This window comes from Pseudophryne corroboree, chromosome 7 (assembly GCF_028390025.1).
Source record: "Pseudophryne corroboree isolate aPseCor3 chromosome 7, aPseCor3.hap2, whole genome shotgun sequence".
Classification (NCBI taxonomy): Eukaryota; Metazoa; Chordata; class Amphibia; order Anura; family Myobatrachidae; genus Pseudophryne; species Pseudophryne corroboree.
Window position 1 is genome coordinate 137335676 of NC_086450.1, and position 21982 is coordinate 137357657.

General features: G+C 47.7%; 1 protein-coding gene and 1 long non-coding RNA gene across 5 annotated transcripts in view; one reads left to right on the top strand and one right to left on the bottom strand.

Annotated features, from left to right (window-relative positions):
* The window catches only part of CCDC148 (coiled-coil domain containing 148), a 739559-nt gene that overhangs the window by 242352 nt on the left and 475225 nt on the right, over positions 1 to 21982 (top strand). The gene's annotated exons all lie outside the window — the stretch shown is intronic.
* Positions 1746 to 9899, bottom strand: LOC134944808 (uncharacterized). Its single transcript, XR_010181957.1, has 4 exons — positions 9855 to 9899; positions 9678 to 9757; positions 3140 to 3219; positions 1746 to 1852 (listed from the first exon to the last, which is right to left on the bottom strand). It is a non-coding gene; the product is annotated as an uncharacterized LOC134944808 (long non-coding RNA).

The following is a 21982-nucleotide window of genomic DNA, read 5'->3' on the forward strand; positions in this document are numbered from 1 at the left end:
CTTTCAGTAATAATAGGCTGTGGTGTCGGAACCCAGCCGTTTAAATACAATCTGGTGTCGTGTATTCTTTCCCTGCTAAGGTTTAAAGTGTATTACTATCGCATGTATAACTGTTAAGGGTTTACTGTGTAACTTTGGGTGTGTACGTGCTGTGTGTACTTTGTATAGCCAGCGCGGCGTTTGTACGCAAAGTCCGTACATGGTACGGGACTCTGTACGCTAATGGTGTAATAAGTACGTAGGCTGTGTATTAGGTCTAGCGGCCGCAGCGGCTTCATTTAAAGTGTATAAGATGTCTTTTTAAAGTGTTGCTTTTAGTCCTGTATGTAAATCAGCATTCTCAACACCTTTATTAATGTACCTTGGAAAATGTGTTACTTTACACTCCATTTACTACACTTTAAAATGGTATGTGGTTGTTAGGTCGACCACACTTAGGTCGACAGTCAATATGCCGACCACTATTGGTCGACATGCATTAGGTCGGGTGTAGTACTGCTGACCGGCGGTCTCCTGACGTGCAGGACGTTTGGCATTTGCCAGAGAACACCAAGATTGGCAAATTCGCCACTGGCGCCCTGTGCTCTTCACAGATGAAACCAGGTTCTCACTGAGCACATGTGACAGACGTGACAGAGTCTGGAGACGCCAAGGAGAACATTCTGCTGCCTGCAACATCCTCCAGCATGACCGGTTTGGCAGTGGGTCAGTAATGGTGTGGGGTGGCATTTCTTTGGGGGGCCGCACAGCCCCCATGTGCTCGCCAGAGGTAGCCTGACTGCCATTAGGTACCGAGATGAGATCCTCAGACCCCTTGTGAGACCATATGCTGGTGCGGTTTGCCCTGGGTTCCTCCTAATGCAAGACAATGCTAGACCTCATGTGGCTGGAGTGTGTCAGCAGTTCCTGCAAGACAAAGATATTGATGCTATGGACTGGCCCACCCGTTCCCCAGACCTGAATCCAATGGAGCACATCTGGGACATCATGTCTCGCTCCATCCACCAGCGCCACGTTGCACCATAGACTGTCCAGGAGTTGGCGGATGCTTTAGTCCAGGTCTAGGCGGAGATCCCTCAGGAGGCCATCCGCCAACTCATCAGGAGCATGCCCAGGCATTGTAGGGAGGTCATACAGGCACGTGGAGGCCACACACACTACTGAACCTCATTTTGACTTGTTTTAAGGACATTACATCAAAGTTGGATCAGCCTGTAGTGTGTTTTTCCACTTTAATTTTGAGTGTGACTCCAAATTCAGACCTCCATGGGTTAATAAATTTGATTTCCATTGATCATTTTTGTGTGATTTTGTTGTCAGCACATTCAACTATGTAAAGAACAAAGTATTTAATAAGAATATTTCATTCATTCAGATCTAGGCTGTGTTATTTTAGTGTTCCCTTTATTTTTTTGAGCAGGGTATAATGACTAGTACTGCGCCTTAAAAGACTTCTATATTTTAGATTTAATGAAAAACGTTCTCTGTATCAGGTATTATTTATATTGTGATAGAGTTGGCAGCTCCCCAAAGATTGGTCCTCTGCCTGAGAAGGGCCTATTGTGTAAATAGAAAAAATAGTTTTCTTTCGGGGCGCCTATTCATATAGCAATCTATAGGTTAATTCCTTTTACATTTAGCAAAATAATTTTTTTACAGTAGATCGTTGAGTACAACCAAAATAAAAACTTAAAAATAGAGATACATATATACTGTTTAAAAAGTATTACTCCATAGACACAATGTATAAGTTAAAACCAGTCGTATCCTTTTATTATTGGATCTGAGTGATCAATCCATAAAACAACCAACGCGTTTCATCATCAAAGACTTCATCTGGGGTATAACATCTCTAAAAGATAAAACATAAGAAAGTTGTCTCAACATTCCACAGATAATATATATATACATAATTAACATAGGAATAAAAAATAGGTATAAAAATTGAATCCAGAGGACAAGATGTACAGTTGATTGGTATATTGTCATTATATTTCCAAAGTGTATCAAACTAGTACCATTGTCAAGACAAATTCCATCTGTATTGTACATTTCCAAATGCACCATCACCATCACTATTTAGATTTACCCAAAATTTAACAGCATTGGAAATATACCAGTGGAAGAGTGCATATTTTATTCAACCTTAAAAATGATCAGTATAATACTGAAGAAAATGAAATTGAAGGAGAAGAAACGAGGAAGAAACCATCACATATAATAGTATTCAACATGCTTGTCTACAAGATCTTCAAATAGTACAGTCAGAAGCATTCTTTTAGGGTGTGTACACACGGTGAGATATTTTCTTTCGATTTTGACTATATAGTAAAAATCGCAAGAAAAGTTAGTGCAGGTCGCAAGGTGAAAGTCACCTAGCGATCCCGATTCGATCCCGATGTGCGGTCCCGCCAGTTTGGCATTGCAAGAAAAGATAGACTGTGCAGGCAAGTCAATCCTTGCTAGATCGGTGTACTATCTAGTTCATCTCACATGTCAATGACATCTCACATAAGCCAAAATCTCACATAAGCCAAAATCATAAGCACACATAGTCCATATCTCAAGAAAAGTTAGTCAAAATCTGTCCTATCTGGGCTCCGGGGAGTTCAAGGGAAATCGCAAGTGAAAATCGGGCATAGGAAGGATCTCACCGTGTGTACACACCCTATATAGTCAAAATCGAAAGAAAATATCTCACCGTGTGTACACCAGTGACGTGCGGTGGGGTGAGACAGGTGAGGCAGAGCCTTTCCTGTCATACTAACTTTTGTGCTAGAGTTTTTACTGTATAAAGTATATGAAAAATACAAAGAATATGTTTGAAATATCTACTTTGCATTATTCTAATCATTTTTATAGCCAAAACTGTGGAGTAAAAAGTCTATGGCAGGGGAGGCAGTGCCTCACCTGGCTAACTTTTCAGCACATCTCTAATCAAAACTCACAACATTTTCAAGAGTTTATACTGCTGCACATGTATATAATGCCCCCATGTACCCTTTGGCTCATATATTGCTTGTAAATCTGGCTCCGGTGCAAGCCAGTGCCTCCTGCGCAATTTAGCCCACCGCACGTCCCTGGTACACACCCTTAGTGTTAGTCAATTATGGAACTTTAGGTGTGTTTATTTACTTACTTGATGTTCATGGATATTTGGGATGCTATGCGGTTCTTTCCAAATGGTTATCACCCTGTGTAGTAGTCAATAATCACGACCTTAATAACAAATTATTTTACAAAGTTAAACCATTAATAAAGAATATATTTTAATGTTTCTGTTATTGGTATTTAATTCACTTAGTATTTCTTCATTTTATTGCTCATGTTATTATAACATAATGTTGAGCCCTTAGACCACTGTTAAGGGGCCCTCATAACGTTATAAATATTCAATTAACATAATTCAAAGATACATTTTAACTATATCCATAAAATGTAAATAGGGAACCTACTGTTATGCACACCAGTGCCTGCAGGAAAGTACTAGTGTCAGAACTGTTATGCACTCCAGTGTCTGCAGGAATGTACTGGTGTTTGAACTGTTATGCAAAACAAATGGACTCACAGACAAACTGGGGAATATGACATAACGTACACAGAAGGTGATAGGGTAACAAAATACACACACAGTGAACAGAGAAGCCCAGAGTCTAAGGAACTGGGTATCTCCCTTGTATTAGAACTGCTCAGATGTAAAAAGCAAGATGTTGTGTTTTAATACATAGAGAACCCGAAATGCTGTTGCTAAGGGCAACAGCAAAACCCTAAAGGGTTACCAACGGGTGTGGCAGTAAACTCCTTGGTCAGAGATGGAATGATAGACACAAGGAGAGCCTCCACAATCCTGATTCTCACTTGCAGTGCACAGGTTTAAGCTTACTGCCACTAAACTGACCCCTGACACCTAGCACAGTGAGACAGGATTAGACAGGCAAGTGTTAGAATACAGCCGCAAACTTGCTAAGTTCACAGAGTAATAACAGAACCCCAGCAAGCTAAACGACTGACTCCAGTCTTACTGCTAGGTCTGGATTGGCAGAGTGTAATACCAAATCCCCAGGCCTATTTGCAGTAAGCAACAAACAAATACAAAGCTACACAGTACTGGCTAACTTTCATGAACTGACTAACCAACAGAGATTCAGCAGCATCTGCTTACCCTGAAAAGAGGCCTTATAAAGCAGGTGCTGTCCACGCCCCACTCAGACCTCACAGACTGTGAGCACAAAAACCAGCACCGGATCCCCTGCCGTGCACAGAGCCTATAACCACTGCACAGCAAAAGACCCGAACCGGAGTATCAGCTGCGCTCAGGTTACTCCACTAGCACTTGTCTCCCGGTTGCCATGACGACGTGGCAGCACAGGGCAGGAGACCCTAACAGTACCCCCCCTCTGACGAGGGGTCAAAGAACCCCTACCACCGGGTTTATCGGGGAACTGCGAGAAGAAAGAGCGTATCAGTCTGGGGGCATGAAGATCACAACTGCGCACCCACGACCGCTCCTCCGGGCCATACCCCTTCCAGTGCACCAAAAATGACAGCCGACCCCGAACCACCTTGGAGTCAAGAATCCTTTCAACAACAAACTCCCTCTGGCCACGTATCAGAAGAGGGGAAGGTCTTCCACTGGAAGAAGGATTACTAATCGCCCGTTTTAAAAGGGAACAATGAAATGTTTTATTGATACCCAAAGAACGGGGCAGATCTAACTGAAATGCCACCGGATTGATAACCCTGGTGATCTTATAAGGGCCGATGAACCGGGGCCCTAACTTATGAGATGGCTGTCTCAACTTCAAATTCTTGGTAGACAACCAGACGAAGTCTCCTAATTTGAAGCTGCAGGGTCTTTTCCGCTTATCAAAAACCCTTTTGGTCACTAATGACACAGACACAAGGGCTTTCTTCACTTTCCGCCAAATACCTCTAAGGACCGAAACCACAGAGGAACCACCAGGCGTGGAGTCCAGGGGGTCAAAAGAATTGGCCTTAGGATGATGCCCATACACACAAAGGAAGGGAGAGATCCCTGTAGCAGAGTGAGCCGCGTTGTTATAGGCAAACTCCGCCATGGACAGATGAGCAACCCAGTCAGTCTGACACTTGGAGACATAACACCTGAGGAACTGCTCCAAGGACTGGTTCACCCTTTCAGTCTGCCCATTAGACTGCGGATGGTAGCCTGACGACAAGCTGACAGAAATCTGGAGATCGGAACAAAATGCCCTCCAGAATTTGGCCACAAACTGGGATCCGCGGTCAGAGACCACATCAAGTGGCAACCCGTGGAGACGCACAACATGCAGCATAAATAATTCAGACAGGCGTCTGGCTGATGGCAGCCCAACCAGTGGAACGAAGTGCGCCATCTTCGAAAACCTGTCAACGACAACCCAGATGGCTGTCATCCCCGAGGATTTGGGCAAGTCCACCACAAAATCCATTGAAATGTGGGTCCATGGCTTAGATGGGATAGAGAGTGGATGTAATGGGCCAACAGGAACCCCTCTAGGAGTCTTATTTCGGGCACAGATGTCACATGCCCGAACCCACTGATCCACATCCTTAGCCACCGAGGGCCACCACACCGCCCTAGATAGCAACTCCCGAGTTCTGGCAATACCCGGGTGACCTGCCGACTTCTTGGCATGGAATTCCAGGAACACTCGCTGTCTTAACCTAGGAGGCACAAACAAAAGACCTACCGGAAGGTCTGGAGGAGCCTGCTCCTGTGCTCTAAGGACTAATGATAAGAGGTCCTGGGTAATGCCCACTTTAATACATGATGGGGAAACAATGGGCAACGGCTCCTCGGTGGTCTCCTGGATTGGAGCAAAACTCCGCGAGAGCGCATCAGCCTTGATGTTTTTTGACCCAGGGCGATATGTTATCAAAAAATTAAAGAGAGCAAAAAACAAAGCCCATCGTGCCTGCCTGGCATTGAGACGCTTCGCTGACTCTAAATATGCCAGATTCTTATGGTCAGTGAGAATTGAGACCACAAACTTAGCCCCCTCAAGCCAGTGTCTCCACTCCTCGAGTGCATCCTTAATAGCCAACAATTCCCGGTTACCCACGTCATAATTCATCTCGGCAGGCGAAAATTTACGGGAAAAGTAAGCACAGGGATGAAGGCGATTATCAGACACTCCCATCTGAGAAAGCACTGCCCCAATACCCATCTCAGAGGCATCCACCTCCACCACAAAAGGACGCTCTGGATCTGGGTGTCGCAGCACCTTGGCCGAAACAAATGCCCTTTTGAGACGGGCAAAAGCCGCTTTAGCCTCACAAGACCAGTGAGCAACATCCGCCCCTTTCTTAGTGAGTGCCACCAAGGGCGCCACTATAGACGAAAATCCAGCGATAAATCATCTATAAAAATTCGCAAAGCCCAGGAAACGCTGAAGCGCCTTCAAACTAGTGGGCTGCACCCAATCCAGGACTGCCTGTACCTTGGAACCCTCCATTTGGAAACCTTCTGGGGAGATAATATATCCTAGAAATGCGATTTGCTGAACTTCAAATTCGCACTTCTCCAGCTTCGCCCCAAGCCGGTGGTCTCTGAGTTTCTGGAGGACTAAGCGTACATGCTTCCGATGTTCCTCCAGGGAATGGGAGAAGATTAGGATGTCATCTAAGTATACAACTAAGAATCTATCCAAATATTCCCTGAGCACATCATTCATGAAATCCTGGAAGACTGCCGGGGCATTACAGAGCCCAAAAGGCATCACCAAATATTCATAATGCCCTGAGTGGGTATTAAAGGCAGTCTTCCATTCATCCCCCTCTCTTATTCGGATTAGATTGTACGCACCGCGTAGGTCAATCTTAGAAAAAATGGTGGCAGTACGAAGCTGGTCAAACAAGACCGAAATGAGAGGCAGTGGGTATGAGTTTTTAATCGTGATACGGTTCAATTCCCTGAAGTCGATGCAGGGTCGCAACGAACCGTCCTTTTTACCCACGAAGAAGAACCCTGACCCAACTGGAGACTGTGAAGGTCTGATAAATCCCTTAGCCAAGTTCTCCTGAATGTACTCTGCCATAGCCTGAGTCTCAGGACGTGACAGGGAGTACAACCTGCTCTTGGGAAGCTTAGCATTTGGCAACAAATCAATGGCACAGTCATAGGGGCGATGGGGAGGTAGTACCTCTGCAACTTTTTTGGAGAACACGTCCGCAAAATCTGCATAACACCCTGGCAATCCTGGCAAACTTAGCTGCGAGAGCCTGACTGGAAGGCTCAAGCAACTCCTGAAACAATCAGTACCCCAACTAAGAATCTCCCCAGAGACCCAGTCAAATTGAGGATTGTGGGCCCTTAACCAGGGTAACCCCAACACCAATGGGGCAAAAGTACAGACAGTCACATAAAAGGACAATTTTTCAGAGTGTGTGGCTCCAATAAACAAAGAAATCTGGCTAGTGCAAGAGGTAATTTTACCTTGGGATAATGGTTCCCCGTTTAACCCACAAATCTCAATTTCCGATGCCAAGGGTACTAAGGGAACAGAGTGTTTTAGGGCGAATTGGCGGTCCATAAAAACCCCGTCGGCCCCACTGTCCACAAAGGCCTCAGTCTTGACAGTTTGACCGAGGATCTTCAAGGTCACCGGAATGATAAAAGTCTTCTTGGGAAATTCTGACTTCTGGCCTGACAGGATATTTCCCATCACCCTCAGGCCCTGAAGTTTTCCGGCTTTTCTGGGCATGATACTACCACATGACCTTTATTCCCACAGTACAAACACAACCCCTGCTGTCTCCTCCGCGTCTTCTCACGCGAGGAGAGGCGGGTAGCCCCAATCTGCATAGGCTCCTCAGAAAATTCCTCAGAGTCTGAGGTTCCCTTGGGAAGGAAGGAAATCTCAGTCTCCCTTTCAAGCCTACGCTCTCTCAGCCGTCTATCCACCCGGATGGATAACTGCATGAGCTGATCCAAGCTATCAGGCAAGGGATATTGTACCAGTTGGTCCTTTATCTGGTTAGAAAGACCTCTTCGGTACTGGTGTCTCAGGGCTGGGTCATTCCACTGGGTATCATGGGCCAACCTCCGAAACTCCGTACAGTAAACCTCAACTGGCCTTCGCCCTTGCTTAAGGATCGAAATCTGAGCCTCGGCTGAGGCCGTCTTGTCAGGGTCATCATACAACATGCCCAGTGCCGTAAAAAAAAGCATCAACACTTTTAAGCGACGGACAGTCAGGCTGCAACCCATATGCCCAGACCTGTGGGTCTCCTTGTAGCAAGGAAATCACTATGCCCACCCGCTGAATCTCCGACCCAGAAGACTGAGGCCTAAGCCGGAAGTATAGCTTGCAGCTCTCCTTGAAACAAAAGAACTGCGAGCGATCTCCAGAAAAAAGATCCGGGAGATTTACTTTCGGCTCCTTAACCCCTGCAGGTGCTGCTGCTGCGGGAGCTCCGCCAGCAGCCTGGGAGGTGTGCATTTTAATGGACAAATCATTAAATTGCCGAGTCAGGACCTGCACCTGATCGACCACCTGTTGCAACGTATTTTGAGGGGTATGCTCCATATTCCCACAAAATTTCAACAGGAGTATTAGGCTGCTGAATATGTTATGCACACCAGTGCCTGCAGGAAAGTACTAGTGTCAGAACTGTTATGCACTCCAGTGTCTGCAGGAATGTACTGGTGTTTGAACTGTTATGCAAAACAAATGGACTCACAGACAAACTGGGGAATATGACATAACGTACACAGAAGGTGATAGGGTAACAAAATACACACACAGTGAACAGAGAAGCCCAGAGTCTAAGGAACTGGGTATCTCCCTTGTATTAGAACTGCTCAGATGTAAAAAGCAAGATGTTGTGTTTTAATACATAGAGAACCCGAAATGCTGTTGCTAAGGGCAACAGCAAAACCCTAAAGGGTTACCAACGGGTGTGGCAGTAAACTCCTTGGTCAGAGATGGAATGATAGACACAAGGAGAGCCTCCACAATCCTGATTCTCACTTGCAGTGCACAGGTTTAAGCTTACTGCCACTAAACTGACCCCTGACACCTAGCACAGTGAGACAGGATTAGACAGGCAAGTGTTAGAATACAGCCGCAAACTTGCTAAGTTCACAGAGTAATAACAGAACCCCAGCAAGCTAAACGACTGACTCCAGTCTTACTGCTAGGTCTGGATTGGCAGAGTGTAATACCAAATCCCCAGGCCTATTTGCAGTAAGCAACAAACAAATACAAAGCTACACAGTACTGGCTAACTTTCATGAACTGACTAACCAACAGAGATTCAGCAGCATCTGCTTACCCTGAAAAGAGGCCTTATAAAGCAGGTGCTGTCCACGCCCCACTCAGACCTCACAGACTGTGAGCACAAAAACCAGCACCGGATCCCCTGCCGTGCACAGAGCCTATAACCACTGCACAGCAAAAGACCCGAACCGGAGTATCAGCTGCGCTCAGGTTACTCCACTAGCACTTGTCTCCCGGTTGCCATGACGACGTGGCAGCACAGGGCAGGAGACCCTAACACCTACTTACTAAAATTCGTCAACTGCACAGAATACGGTTACTGACTTAGTTTCCCTCCTACTGTGGGTCCTTTATATCCTATTAAAAGGTCAGTATTCACCATTATGTTCCAACTACCAAATAATCATAAGGAGACATTCAATCTAGGAGAATTACCTTTATTTTGTGAATAATTAAATTATAAGTCTCAGCTTTTACAGAAGAAGATTAGATTCCCAATTTGGTCCTTTTGAGATCTATAAATAATACATAGTTTGTTAGCACCATTAGGGTTGTTCCAATTATCCAATCATATCCTAGTACCAAATTGGCTGGATAAAAAAATTACCTTACCTATATGGTCCTCCGTGGTAATCCTTCCTGTTCAGCTGTCTGACAGACAATGAGACTGAAGGTTCCTCTTACCCTCTATTTAAACCTACTAGGGTCTTACATCACTTCCTGTTATTTTTCAATTGGTTCAATCTAAAAGAATAATTATATATCTTATTTTTTATACCAATTGTCTATAATCCAAATAGAATGGTTTTTGCATCAACCTATTTTTGTATCAACCTATTTGTGCACACAGGGGGTCATTCCGAGTTGATCGCTAGCTGCCGTTGTTCGCTGCGTAGCGATCAGTGAAAAAAACAGCTAATATGCGCATGCGTTTGCACCGCAATGCGCACGCGCGTCGTACGGGTACAAAGTCCATTGTGGTTTTGCACTGGTTCTAGCGACAATTCCAATCGCACAGCCGGCCGCAAGGAGATTGACAGAAAGAGGGCGTTTCTGGGTGTCAACTGACCGTTTTCAGGGAGTGCTTAGAAAAACGCAGGCGTGGCAGAAAAAACGCAGGAGTGGCTGGGCGATTGCTGGGCTGGTGTGTGACGTCAAAAGCCGTCCCTCCGTCGTTAGAATCAACGCACACGAAGAGTAACTACAGGGCTGGTCTTGTTTTGCACAAAAAGATTTTGCAGGCGCTCTGCTGCACAAGCGTTCGCATTTCTGCAAAGCAAAAAACGAGATTTATGGTAAGAACTTACCTTTGTTAAATCTCTTTCTGCGAGGTACACTGGGCTCCACAAGGATTGGAAAATGGGGTGTAGAGTAGGATCTTGATCCGAGGCACCAACAGGCTCAAAGCTTTGACTATTCCCAGAATGCACAGCGCCGCCTCCTCTATAACCCCGCCTCCGTGCACAGGAGCTCAGTTTTTAGTTAACCAGCCCAATGCAGTAGCAGGAAAAGAGATGACAACGGTTAGTTGCCACATACACCACACTCTCACGACAGGAGAAGTGTCAGCGGCTAATGCCATACCAACCCAAAGAAGCTAAGTGCGTCAGGGTGGGATCCTTGTGGAGCCCAGTGTACCTTGCAGAAAGAGATTTAACAAAGGTAAGTTCTTACCATAAATCTCGTTTTCTGCTGCTGGGTACACTGGGCTCCACAAGGATTGGACAATGGGGATGTCCTAAAGCAGTTCCTTATGGGAGGGGACGCACTGTAGCGGGCACAAGAACCTGGCGTCCAAAGGAAGCATCCTGGGAAGCGGCAATATCGAAGGCATAGAACCTTATGAACGTGTTCCCGGAGGACCACGTAGCCGCCTTGCATAATTGTTCAAGGGTCGCACCACGTTGGGCCGCCCGAGAAGGTCCAACAGACCGAGTAGAATGGGCCGTAATGTGAGCAGGAGCTGACAGACCAGCCTTCACATAAGCATGTGCAATCACCATTCTAATCCATCTGGCCAGGGTCTGCTTGTGAGCAGGCCAGCCACGTTTGTGAAATCCAAACAAAACAAAGAGAGAATCAGATTTTCGAATAGAAGCAGTTCTCTTCACGTAGATACGGAGAGCCCGTACCACATCCAAAGACCGCTCTTTGGGAGACAAATCAGGAGAGACAAAGGCCGGAACCACAATCTCCTGATTAAGGTGGAACGAAGAAACCACCTTAGGTAAATATCCGGGACGAGTCCTAAGAACCACCCGGTCACGGTGAAAAATCAGATATGGGGAACTACAAGACAAGGCACCCAGATCCGACACTCTTCTAGCAGAGGCAATAGCCAGCAAGAACACCACCTTAAGGGAAAGCCACTTAAGGTCAGCTGAACCCTGGGGTTTAAACGGAGGCTCCTGCAACGCCTCCAAAACCACTGACAAGTCCCAAGGAGCCACAGGCGGGACATAGGGAGGTTGGATACGCAACACACCCTGAGTGAAAGTATGAACATCAGGTAAAGTCGCAATTTTTCTCTGAAACCACACCGACAAGGCCTAAATATGAACCTTGAGGGAGGCCAGACGCAGACCTAAATCTAGGCCCTGCTGCAGAAAAGCCAAAAGTTTGGCTGTACTAAACTTGGAAGCGTAATAATTATTAGATGTGCACCAAACAAAGTAGGAATGCCAGACCCTATAGTAAATCCGAGCAGAAGCCGATTTCCAGGCCCGCAACATAGTTTTAATGACCTCTTCAGAAAAACCCTTAGCCCTCAAGACGGAAGCTTCAAGAGCCACGCCGTCAAAGACAGCCGGGCTAGGTCCTGGTAGACACAGGGGCCCTGAACGAGGAGGTCTGGGCATTGTGGAAGCAGAAGTGGACGCTCTGACGATAGGCCTTGCAGGTCTGAGAACCAGGGCCGTCTGGGCCACGCCGGAGCTATGAGAAGCAGATTTCCTTTCTCTTGCTTGAACTTCAGAATTACCCTGGGCAGGAGTGACATCGGAGGGAACACGTACGGCAGCCGATACCTCAACGGCACCGCCAGCGCATCCACGAATGCTGCTTGAGGATCCCTTGCCCTTGCTTGGAAGACCGGAACCTTGTGATTGTGACGAGACGCCATCAGATCTACATCTGGAAGACCCCACTTTTCCACTAGGAGTTGAAACACTTCTGGATGGAGGCTCCACTCGCCGGCATGCACGTCCTGACGACTGAGAAAGTCCGCTTCCCAATTCAGGACTCCCGGAATGAATATTGCCGACATGGCCGTAGATGGCGTTCCGCCCAACGTAGAATCCGTGAGACTTCCTTCATTGCCAAACGGGTTCGAGTGCCGCCTTGATGATTTATGTAAGCCACTGTGGTGGCGTTGTCCGACTGTATTTGAACAGGACGGTTCTGAATTAAATGCTGGGCCAGGTTCAATGCATTGAAGACTGCCCGCAATTCCAGAATGTTGATCGAGAGGAGAGATTCCTCCTTGGTCCACCGACCCTGAAGGGAGTGTTGCTCCAGCACCGCGTCCCAACCTCTTAGACTGGCATCTGTCGTCAACAGGACCCAGTTTGATATCCAGAAGGGACGGCCCCTGCACAACTGTTGGTCCCGTAGCCACCAAAGTAGCGACAGACGGACCTCCGGAGTCAATGAGATCATGTGAGACCTGATCCGGTGAGGCAGGCCGTCCCACTTAGCTAGAATCAGCCTCTGGAGGGGGCGAGAATGGAATTGAGCATACTCCACCATGTCGAATGTTGATACCATGAGGCCCAGCACCTGCATCGCCAAATGTATCGACACTTGCGGACGAGAAAGGAAGCAACGAATCCTGTCCTGAAGCTTCAGGACTTTCTCCTGAGACAAGAACAACCGTTGGTTGTGAGTGTCCAATAGCGCTCCCAGGTGCACCATGCTATGAGCAGGGACCAGGGAGGATTTCTTCCAGTTGATGAGCCACCCGTGGGCTTGCAGACACCGGACCGTCATATCCAGATGACACAGGAGAAGTTCTGGGGAATTTGCCAGGATTAACAAGTCATCCAGGTACGGCAGTATCCTGACCCCTTGACGGCGGAGTACCACCGTCATCACCACCATTTCTTTGGTGAAAACTTGCGGAGCCGTTGTTAAACCAAAAGGTAACGCCCGAAACTGGTAATGAAGGTTGCCAATAGCAAACCTCAGGTATTGCTGATGTGACGCTGCTATAGGAATATGCAGGTAAGCATCCTGTATATCCATACGGAACTTGGAAACCTTCACAAACTTGTTCAATGCCTTGAGGTTGAGAATGGGTCGGGAGGACCCATTCGGTTTTGGGACTAGAAACAGCGGAGCATAGTACCCCCGGCCCCTCTGAGCAAGAGGCACCTGTACTACAACTCCTATATCCAGGAGGGTCTGTACCACCGAATGCAAAGTGTTTGCCTTTGTCTGGTCCGACGGGACGTCTGTCTGGCAAAATCGATGAGGGGGTCGGTTTTTGAAGGCTATGGCGTAACCTTGAGTGACGACTTCCCGTACCCAGGCATCTGAAGTGGTCTTCAACCATTCCTGGGTATACCCTAGAAGCCGGCCCCCCACCCTGGGATCCCCCAGGGGGGAGGCCCGCCCCATCATGCGGCAGGCTTATCGGTCTTGGAAGCTGGCTGATAGGCAGCCCAGGCTCTTTTGGGCTTCGGCTTATCAGGTTTGGAAGTGCGGGCCTGCTTGTGGTACGCCTGACCTTTTGCTTTACCTGAAGGGCGAAAGGGGCGAAAGGACGTACCTTTAGCCTTCGACACAGAAGGAGCGGTATTTGGTAGACAGGCAGTTTTGGCAGTGGCCAAGTCAGCCACTATCTTATTTAAGTCCTCCCCAAACAGAATATCTCCCTTGAAAGGGAGTACCTCCAGGGTTTTTCTAGAGTCCAGATCCACAGACCAGGATCTCAGCCACAATATCCGGCGAGCCAGGACTGACATAGTAGAGGCCTTGGCTGTTAGGATACCGGCATTAGAAGCCGCCTCTTTAATATAGCGAGAAGCTGTGACAATATATGACAAGCATTGTCTAGCATGGTCAGAGGAGATTTCAGTATCTAACTCCAAGGCCCACGCTTCAATAGCCTCGGCAGCCGATGTAGCTGCAATAGTGGGCCTTTGCGCAGCACCCGTGAGGGTGTAAATCGCTTTCAGACAACCCTCCACACGCTTATGCGTAGGCTCTTTTAGAGACGTGACGGTAGTGACAGGCAGAGCTGAGGAAACCACCATCCTGGCCATATGTGAGTCCACTGGAGGAGGCGTTTCCCAATTCTTAGACAGCTCTGGCGCGAGGGGATAGCGAGCCAGCATCTTCTTGTGAGGCACAAACTTCGTACCCGGGTTTTCCCAGGGTTCCAGACATATATCCACTAGGTGGTCAGAGTGAGGTAAAACATGTTTAACCACCTTCTGACGCTTGAACCTATCTGGTTTCTTAGGAGGGACGGATGGCTCGGGATCATCCGTAATCTGTAGAATTAACTTAATAGCCTCCAAAAGATCAGGAACATCCACATGTGAACTACCCTCCCCATCAGCCGTATCTGAGTCAGAACCTGTGGGGTCAGTATACGTGCCATCTTCATCAGACGAGGTGTCAGTGACAGCAGTGGATTGTGAGGAGACAAGCGCTTACTTGGACTTAGGCGAGCGTTGGTCAGACTTTTTAGTAGTCAGGGACTGGTTCAACTTCTTTAACTGAGCAGATAAATCGTCCGCCCATGGCGGGTTAGCTGCAGGGATCACATACGGTTGTACTGGCATTGGGGGTCCCATAGGGGGTGTTAGTTTATGAACTAGCGTATGCAGAAGCGTGGAAAAAGTGGCCCACGGTGGGTCAGTATGTGCCTCCGTTGCCACAGTCCCACTGGGGGGCAAGGAGCCTCCAGAACCAGAGCCCACAGCTGCTATATTCTCCCCATATGTGCTGGTGGCTTCAGCAACACCAGCAATGTGTTCCGCCCCAGAACCGTTACCCTCAGAAGCAGACATGTTATAACTTGCAGTATGAGGTAACACAATACAATTATTAGCAGCACTATATCTCTAAACCAAACCCCTGCGCAGTGTAGTCAGCACTAGCAGAGATAAAGGAGAGATATAGTGACTAAATCACAGAGAAAAATACGTAATACAGTATATCTTTGTGAAAATCCTATATTAGATAAAACCTGACGCACCAAGCCCCCTCAGGTTATAGAATATAGGGATAGCAGGTTGAGTGAGAGACACGAAATGGACACCACTCAGCTATCAAATGCACACACAGATAGTCACAGTTTGTACAATGCAGAGGTTATTACTGACAATAATACTGCACTGGACTAGCTTACACAGCTATATAACAAATGATATAACCGTACACAGTAAGAACTGGATGTATATCACAGAGTAATTGTACTAGAAAACCCTGACTAAATGCACTCTTTCTTACTAACACTGACTAAAAAAGGCAGGTAGAATACATAAGTGTCATGTAAAGTCACAGCACTGACAACCAGGCGGCTTTACATAGGAGGATTTGCCCAAGCAGTCCCAGGAACAGTGAGCGGAGGGATAATGGCGCTGCAGACACTGACAGGGAGTGAGGAAAAGACAGATATGGACGGGAACACTTGCTAGAAATAGCGCCCTGGGGCTGGGGGAGGGGCTTCAGGTCTAAGCCTTATCCTCTCTGCTGGCAAAACCACCGGGTACTGTGGGCGATATATAAGAATTGGTTTAGAGAGAAAACCTGACCTGCGCCCATGCCCTGGTGATCTAGTGGGATCGCCTGTATCCACCGCCAGCGCGCGCGGCCCGCCTCCCACTGACCGCGCCGGATCGCGATAAAGACCGGGTCCCGCAAGCGAGACCCACTTACCACCTCCCAAAGCGCGGCCACGCGATCCTGGAGAGCCCCAGCCGTCTGTGTCTATCGTGAAGAAAACCGGAGCCTCCGCTGTAGGTACCCGGCAACCAGGGCTCGGGAGTGTACAGCGCCGCTGGGGAGAGCTGGAGCTGCAGCAGTGAATGTCAGAAGACATTTACCACCGCTGCTGCCCTTGAAGTCTTCACTTTTTACCTCATAAAAAGCTTTTCTTAGGGCTGCCTGGAGCAGCCCCTCTGTTCAGTGCCTGCTTACTGCAGCACCAACTTACAAAACTGATCTCCTGTGCAGGGAGGCGGGGTTATAGAGGAGGCAGCGCTGTGCATTCTGGGAACAATCAAAGCTTTGAGCCTGTTGGTGCCTCGGATCAAGATCCTACTCTACACCCCATTGTCCAATCCTTCTGGAGCCCAGTGTACCCCGCAGCAGAAATACACTACCCAGTGGGTGGCGACAATGCGTTTGCATGGCTGCTAAAAACTGCTAGCGAGTGATCAACTCGGAATGACCCCCCATAATCATTGATGGGCCAGTGGCGTTTATTGTGGGCTAGAACGGGCTTAATTCTCTTCCTTCACTCCTGTAAGAGAACATAAAGAGGCAGCCCACTGACATGGCACTGCTTACGCGATACAATGGGGAGATACCATGCAGAGGTTATGACAAAGTGTAGTTATTCCGTTTAAAACCTTATGATACTCATCAGCGTATAACTTCCGACAGCCTACCTGTCATGGGGTCCTGATTGTTGCGAAAACTAAGAACTTACCACACCTGCGGCAAGAGATACCATGGCCTAGCGCCGACTTACCACACCTGCGGCTTAGCGCCGACTTATCCAACCTGTGGCATAGTGCCAGATCAAGAGATACCATGGCCTAGTGCCAGCATACCACACCTGCGGTGTAGTGCCAACTTCCTGTGCGGTGACCGCACAATACGATGCTACAGGACCATGTGCCCTTAATGCCCCTGAGCCCCGGCCTCCTAATGCGGTTGGGGCTTGATCCTCTTTCCCTAGGGCCTAACGCCTCTTCTGCTGTAACGGGCCTAGAGCCCACCTAATGACCTTCCTATATGGCCTAACACCCACGCTGGGCCTGGGCCTAGAGCCCGCCTAATGCGCCAACCTATAGGGCCTAATGCCTGTACTGCTGCCCGGGCTTAGAGCCCACCTAATGCGCCCCAGGCCTAGTGCCTGAAATACCCACGGGCCTAGTGCCCGAACCCAGGTGGTCTAGGGTGGTACTAGCTGGATTTACCCATCCTAAGGGCTATGGCTGGACCACATAGACAAGTATACAAACCACAGATTTACTAAACTGACCAAAAACGAAGGCCATCCCGGCCAAATAATAGGCATGATTGAGTTCAAGACCCCACTGTAGTTATTTAATTTAGATTTTTCTTCTTTTCACTCACTTTTCATTTTGTTAATTGATAAAAATAAATGATTAACACTTATTTTTCTGGACGCCTTCTTACTTTGCTGCATTTTTTTTAACATCTTCCTATAACTGTGCACAGTACTGTAATTAAATGGACAATGTTGATTTCTAAGATTTTTATTTTGTAATCTTTATACATTTTAACTTGTATGCAATGTTTGTGGATATTTAAATTATTTTTGTTTTGTTAATTTGCATGAAGCTTTCTGAGTTGTAGATTGCGGGGTGACGTGCCTGTGTGCAGTAATAGGTTTACCAGGGTTTGAGACATTTTTCCTCATCTCTCCTAATTATGCTCAGCATTTGCTATAATTATATGTCTGGCCACCGGTGATGCCATGTAGGCTCTCTGAAGAAGCGTTGCGAGGGGCAACACAAAACTCAGCTCATTATGTGAGTTTTAATTAAGGATTGCATAAGTAATTATGTCTTAAATATATTTGGAAAACTGCCACACACATTTCATAATATAATCTTGTATTACTTGTTGCAAATAAACCTCTTAAGTAATTTTCAGTAAATTGTGTTATGTTTGGGCAATTGGACCAATATGTACATAAGTTTCAAGTACTGACTCTTTCCAATATTAGTAATAATATAACAGATACTATAATTTCTTTGAGTTAGAGGAATTGTATTTTTAATTTGACTTTTATTCAGTAATGAATCAGAATGTCAAAAGCCTGCACTAGAAGCAGTAAGGGGCATATTTATCATTATTTGCAGACAATCCCCAAAAATAGAGATTCCTTATTGCGCAGTTCGCGACTGTAAGGAATCTTTCTCTTATGTCCTAGAGGATGCTGGGGTCCACATTTGTACCATGGGGTATAGACGGGTCCACTGGCACTTTAAGAGTTTGCCCCTATGCCCCTCCTACCAGACTCAGTTTAGAAAATGTGCCCAGAGTAGCCGGTCACAGTTAGGGGAGCTCCATAGGAGTTATTTTAGTTCGAGGGACTAAGGTAGGGGGAGTACTGTCCGCCCTGAGGGGTCTGTGCCACTAACTCCGCTGACAGGACACTGAGCACCTGAGGGGATCGAACGTTCGCCGCCACAGGGGATCGCTCACCCAAGCAGTATGCCGCCACCCCCTTACAGAGCCAGAAGATCAGTGGCGAGTTAGTCACCGCCCCCCCCTGGCAAGTGGGGAGCCGGTGTGAAGATGGAGGCAACAGGGTAGGGAGCGCAGTACTAACTGCGCTCCGGGGCTCAGCGGTACATGGTGCGGCGCTGTGAGGGGCGCCCTGAGCCAGTGCCTACACCCTACACTGTCCAGCAAGCCTGTCAGGGTCCCAGGATCGCTGCCAGCACATTTCCTCATGCCAGTATAAACTGCAGAAGAGCGGGAAGCAGCGCCATGGAAGGGGGCGGAGCTTCTCCTCAGAGCGGACCCAGCAGCGTTCAGCGCCATTTTCCTGCCTGCAGAAGCGCTGACAGGGAGAGCGGTTCCTCCAAATCAACTCCAGCTATCTTGTATGGTACCAGAGGGTTGTAGAAGGAAGGGGGGGGGGAGGCTGTATGCTGTGTGTAGTGTTTGTTGTCACCATAAAACTATGTCATATGCTGCAGAGGATAATTCCTCTCAGGATGATCCCATTCCATGTAATGAGGATTGAACTGTTTTAGCGCAGGTCCCTGCAAGGGAGCCGTGTTTAGCCTCTCTTAAAGGTATTATTTCTCAGATTTCTACTAGGGTTGCACAAAATGAGACTGCAACTCAGGTTTTACAGAACTCTATGGCAGTTTGGTCCGGTTCTGTTCCCTCAGCAGTGGCGTGCGGTGAGGTCAGTGGCTGGTGAGGCACTACAGCCATAATGTCCGCCAAATCCTGCCGATGACCCCTACCGCCGCCGAGCCAATGCCCGCTACTGCCTCTGAGCCGATGCCCGCTGCCACCGCCAATAGCTTACACACTCGCCCACCATCAACTGACCCAGCCCCCCGCCACTAATTTGCATCTCAGTCCGATGCCGCCAATGCCCGCTGCCTGCCTGCTCATCATACTTGTTGCATATTGTAAATTTTTATAGAAGAAAAAATAATAATAATAATAATTAGTGTTTGGGACTGGGAAGGGAGTGGGAGTTGGACATGAATGCAATTTTGTTGTCCAGGGCTTCCATTAACTTAACGGAGAAGGGTCTGAATGGGTTATAAAATGAAAAAAAAAATGCGTGGGGTCCCCCCTCCTAAGCATAACCAGCCTCGGGCTCTTCGAGCCGGTCCTGGTTCTAAAAATCCGGGGGGAAAAACTGACAGAGGATCCCCCGTATTTTTAAAACCAGCACCGGGCTCTGCGCCTGGTGCTGGTGCAAAAAATACGGGGGACAAAAAGAGTAGGGGTCCCCCGTATTTTTTACACCAGCATCGGGCTCCACTAGCTGGACAGATAATGCCACAGCCGGGGGTCACTTTTATACAGCGCCCTGCGGCCGTGGCATTAAATATCCAACTAGTCACCCCTGGCCGGGGTACCCTGGAGGAGTGGGGACCCCTTCAATCAAGGGGTCCCCCCCATCCAAGGGCTGCGGATGGGGGGCTGATAGCCTTGAGTAAAATGATAGAATATTGTTTTTTCCAGAAGAACTACAAGTCCCAGCAAGCCTCCCCCGCAGGCTGGTACTTGGAGAACCACAAGTACCAGCATGCGGGTGGAAAAACGGGCCCGCTGGTACCTGTAGTTCTACTGGAAAAAAAATACCCAAATAAAAACAGGACACACACACCGTGAAAGTAAAAGTTTATTTCATACATGCCGACACATGCATACTTACCTATGTTGACCCGCCGACTTCCACGCCCCCCTCGTCACTGAAGAATCCGGGGTACCTGTGAATAAAATTATACTCACCTGATCCAGTGTCCGGATCTTTTAAAATAATCCTCGTACTTGGCAAAACAACAAAACGGCAACCCGGACCAGGCGGACTGAAAGGGGTCCCATGTTTACACATGGGACCCCTTTCCACAAATGCCGGGACCCCACGTGACTCCTGTCACAGAAAGGTCCCTTCAGCCAATCAGCGAGCGCAACGTCGTGGCACTCTGCTGATTGGCTATGCGCGTCTGAGCTGTCAGACAGCGCATCGCAAAGCCTTACCATTATATTCAATGGTGGGAACTTTGCAATCAGCGGTGGGGTCACCCGCGGTCAGCGGCTGACCACGGGTAACCCCACCGCTGACCGCAAAGTTCCCACCATTGAAACTAATGGAGGGAACTGTGCGATGCGCTGTCTGCCAGCAGACGCGCATACAGCCAATCAGGAGAGTGCCACGAAGTGGCGCTTCCTGATTGGCTGAAGAGACCTTTCTGTGACAGCAGGTCACGGGTGTTCGTTTTGTTGTTTTGCCAAGTACGTGGATTATAATAAAAGACCACAGGACACTGGATCAGGTGAGTATAATTTTATTTTCAGGTACACCGTGGATTCTACTTGGACAAGTGGACAGAGGTCGGCGTGTGAACATAGGTAAGTATGTGTGTGTCGACATGTGTGAAATAAAGTTTTACTCTCACAGTGTGCGTGTCCTGTTTTTATTTGGGTATTTTTTTCCCAGTGGAACTACAGGTACCAGCGGGCCCGTTTTTCTCCCGCATGCTAGTACTTGTGGTTCTCCAAGTACCAGCTTGCGGGGGAGGCTTGCTGGGACTTGTAGTACTACTGGAAAAAACAATATTCTTTCAATTTTCACAAGGCTATCAGCCCCCCATCCGCAGCCCTTGGATGGGGGGGACAGCCTCGGGCTTCACCCCTGGCCCTTGGGTGGCTGGAGGGGGGGACCCCTTGATTGAAGGGGTCCCCACTCCTCCAGGGTACCCCGGCCAGGGATGACTAGTTGCGTATTTAATGCCACGGCCGCAGGGCGCTGTATAAAAGTGACCCCCGGCTGTGGCATTATCTACCCAGCTAGTGGAGCCCGATGCTGGTGTAAAAAATACGGGGGACCCCTACGCTTTTTGTCCCCCGTATTTTTTGCACCAGCACCAGGCGCAGAGCCCAGTGCTGGTTTTAAAAATACGGGGGATCCCATGTCAGTTTTTCCCCCGGATTTTTAGAACCAGGACCGGCTCGAAGAGCCCGAGGCTGGTTATGCTTAGGAGGGGGGACCCCACGCATTTTTTTCTTCTGATTTTTACCATTCCATTTAAAAAATATAATAATAATAATAATAATAATAATATTTTTAAAAATATATAAATAATACTTGTGCCTCCAAAATAGACAAACCAAGTACCTAATCCCTTCTAATATAAATAGATATGCTATTACCAATAAAAAAAACACACAAAAAAACATGTTTTTTAAATTTTTTATTAGATTCTGCCAGCAAAGTGTGGCGGATTGAAAATGACGAATTTACTGTCTAAAAGCACTGTTGTCGAATTTACAAT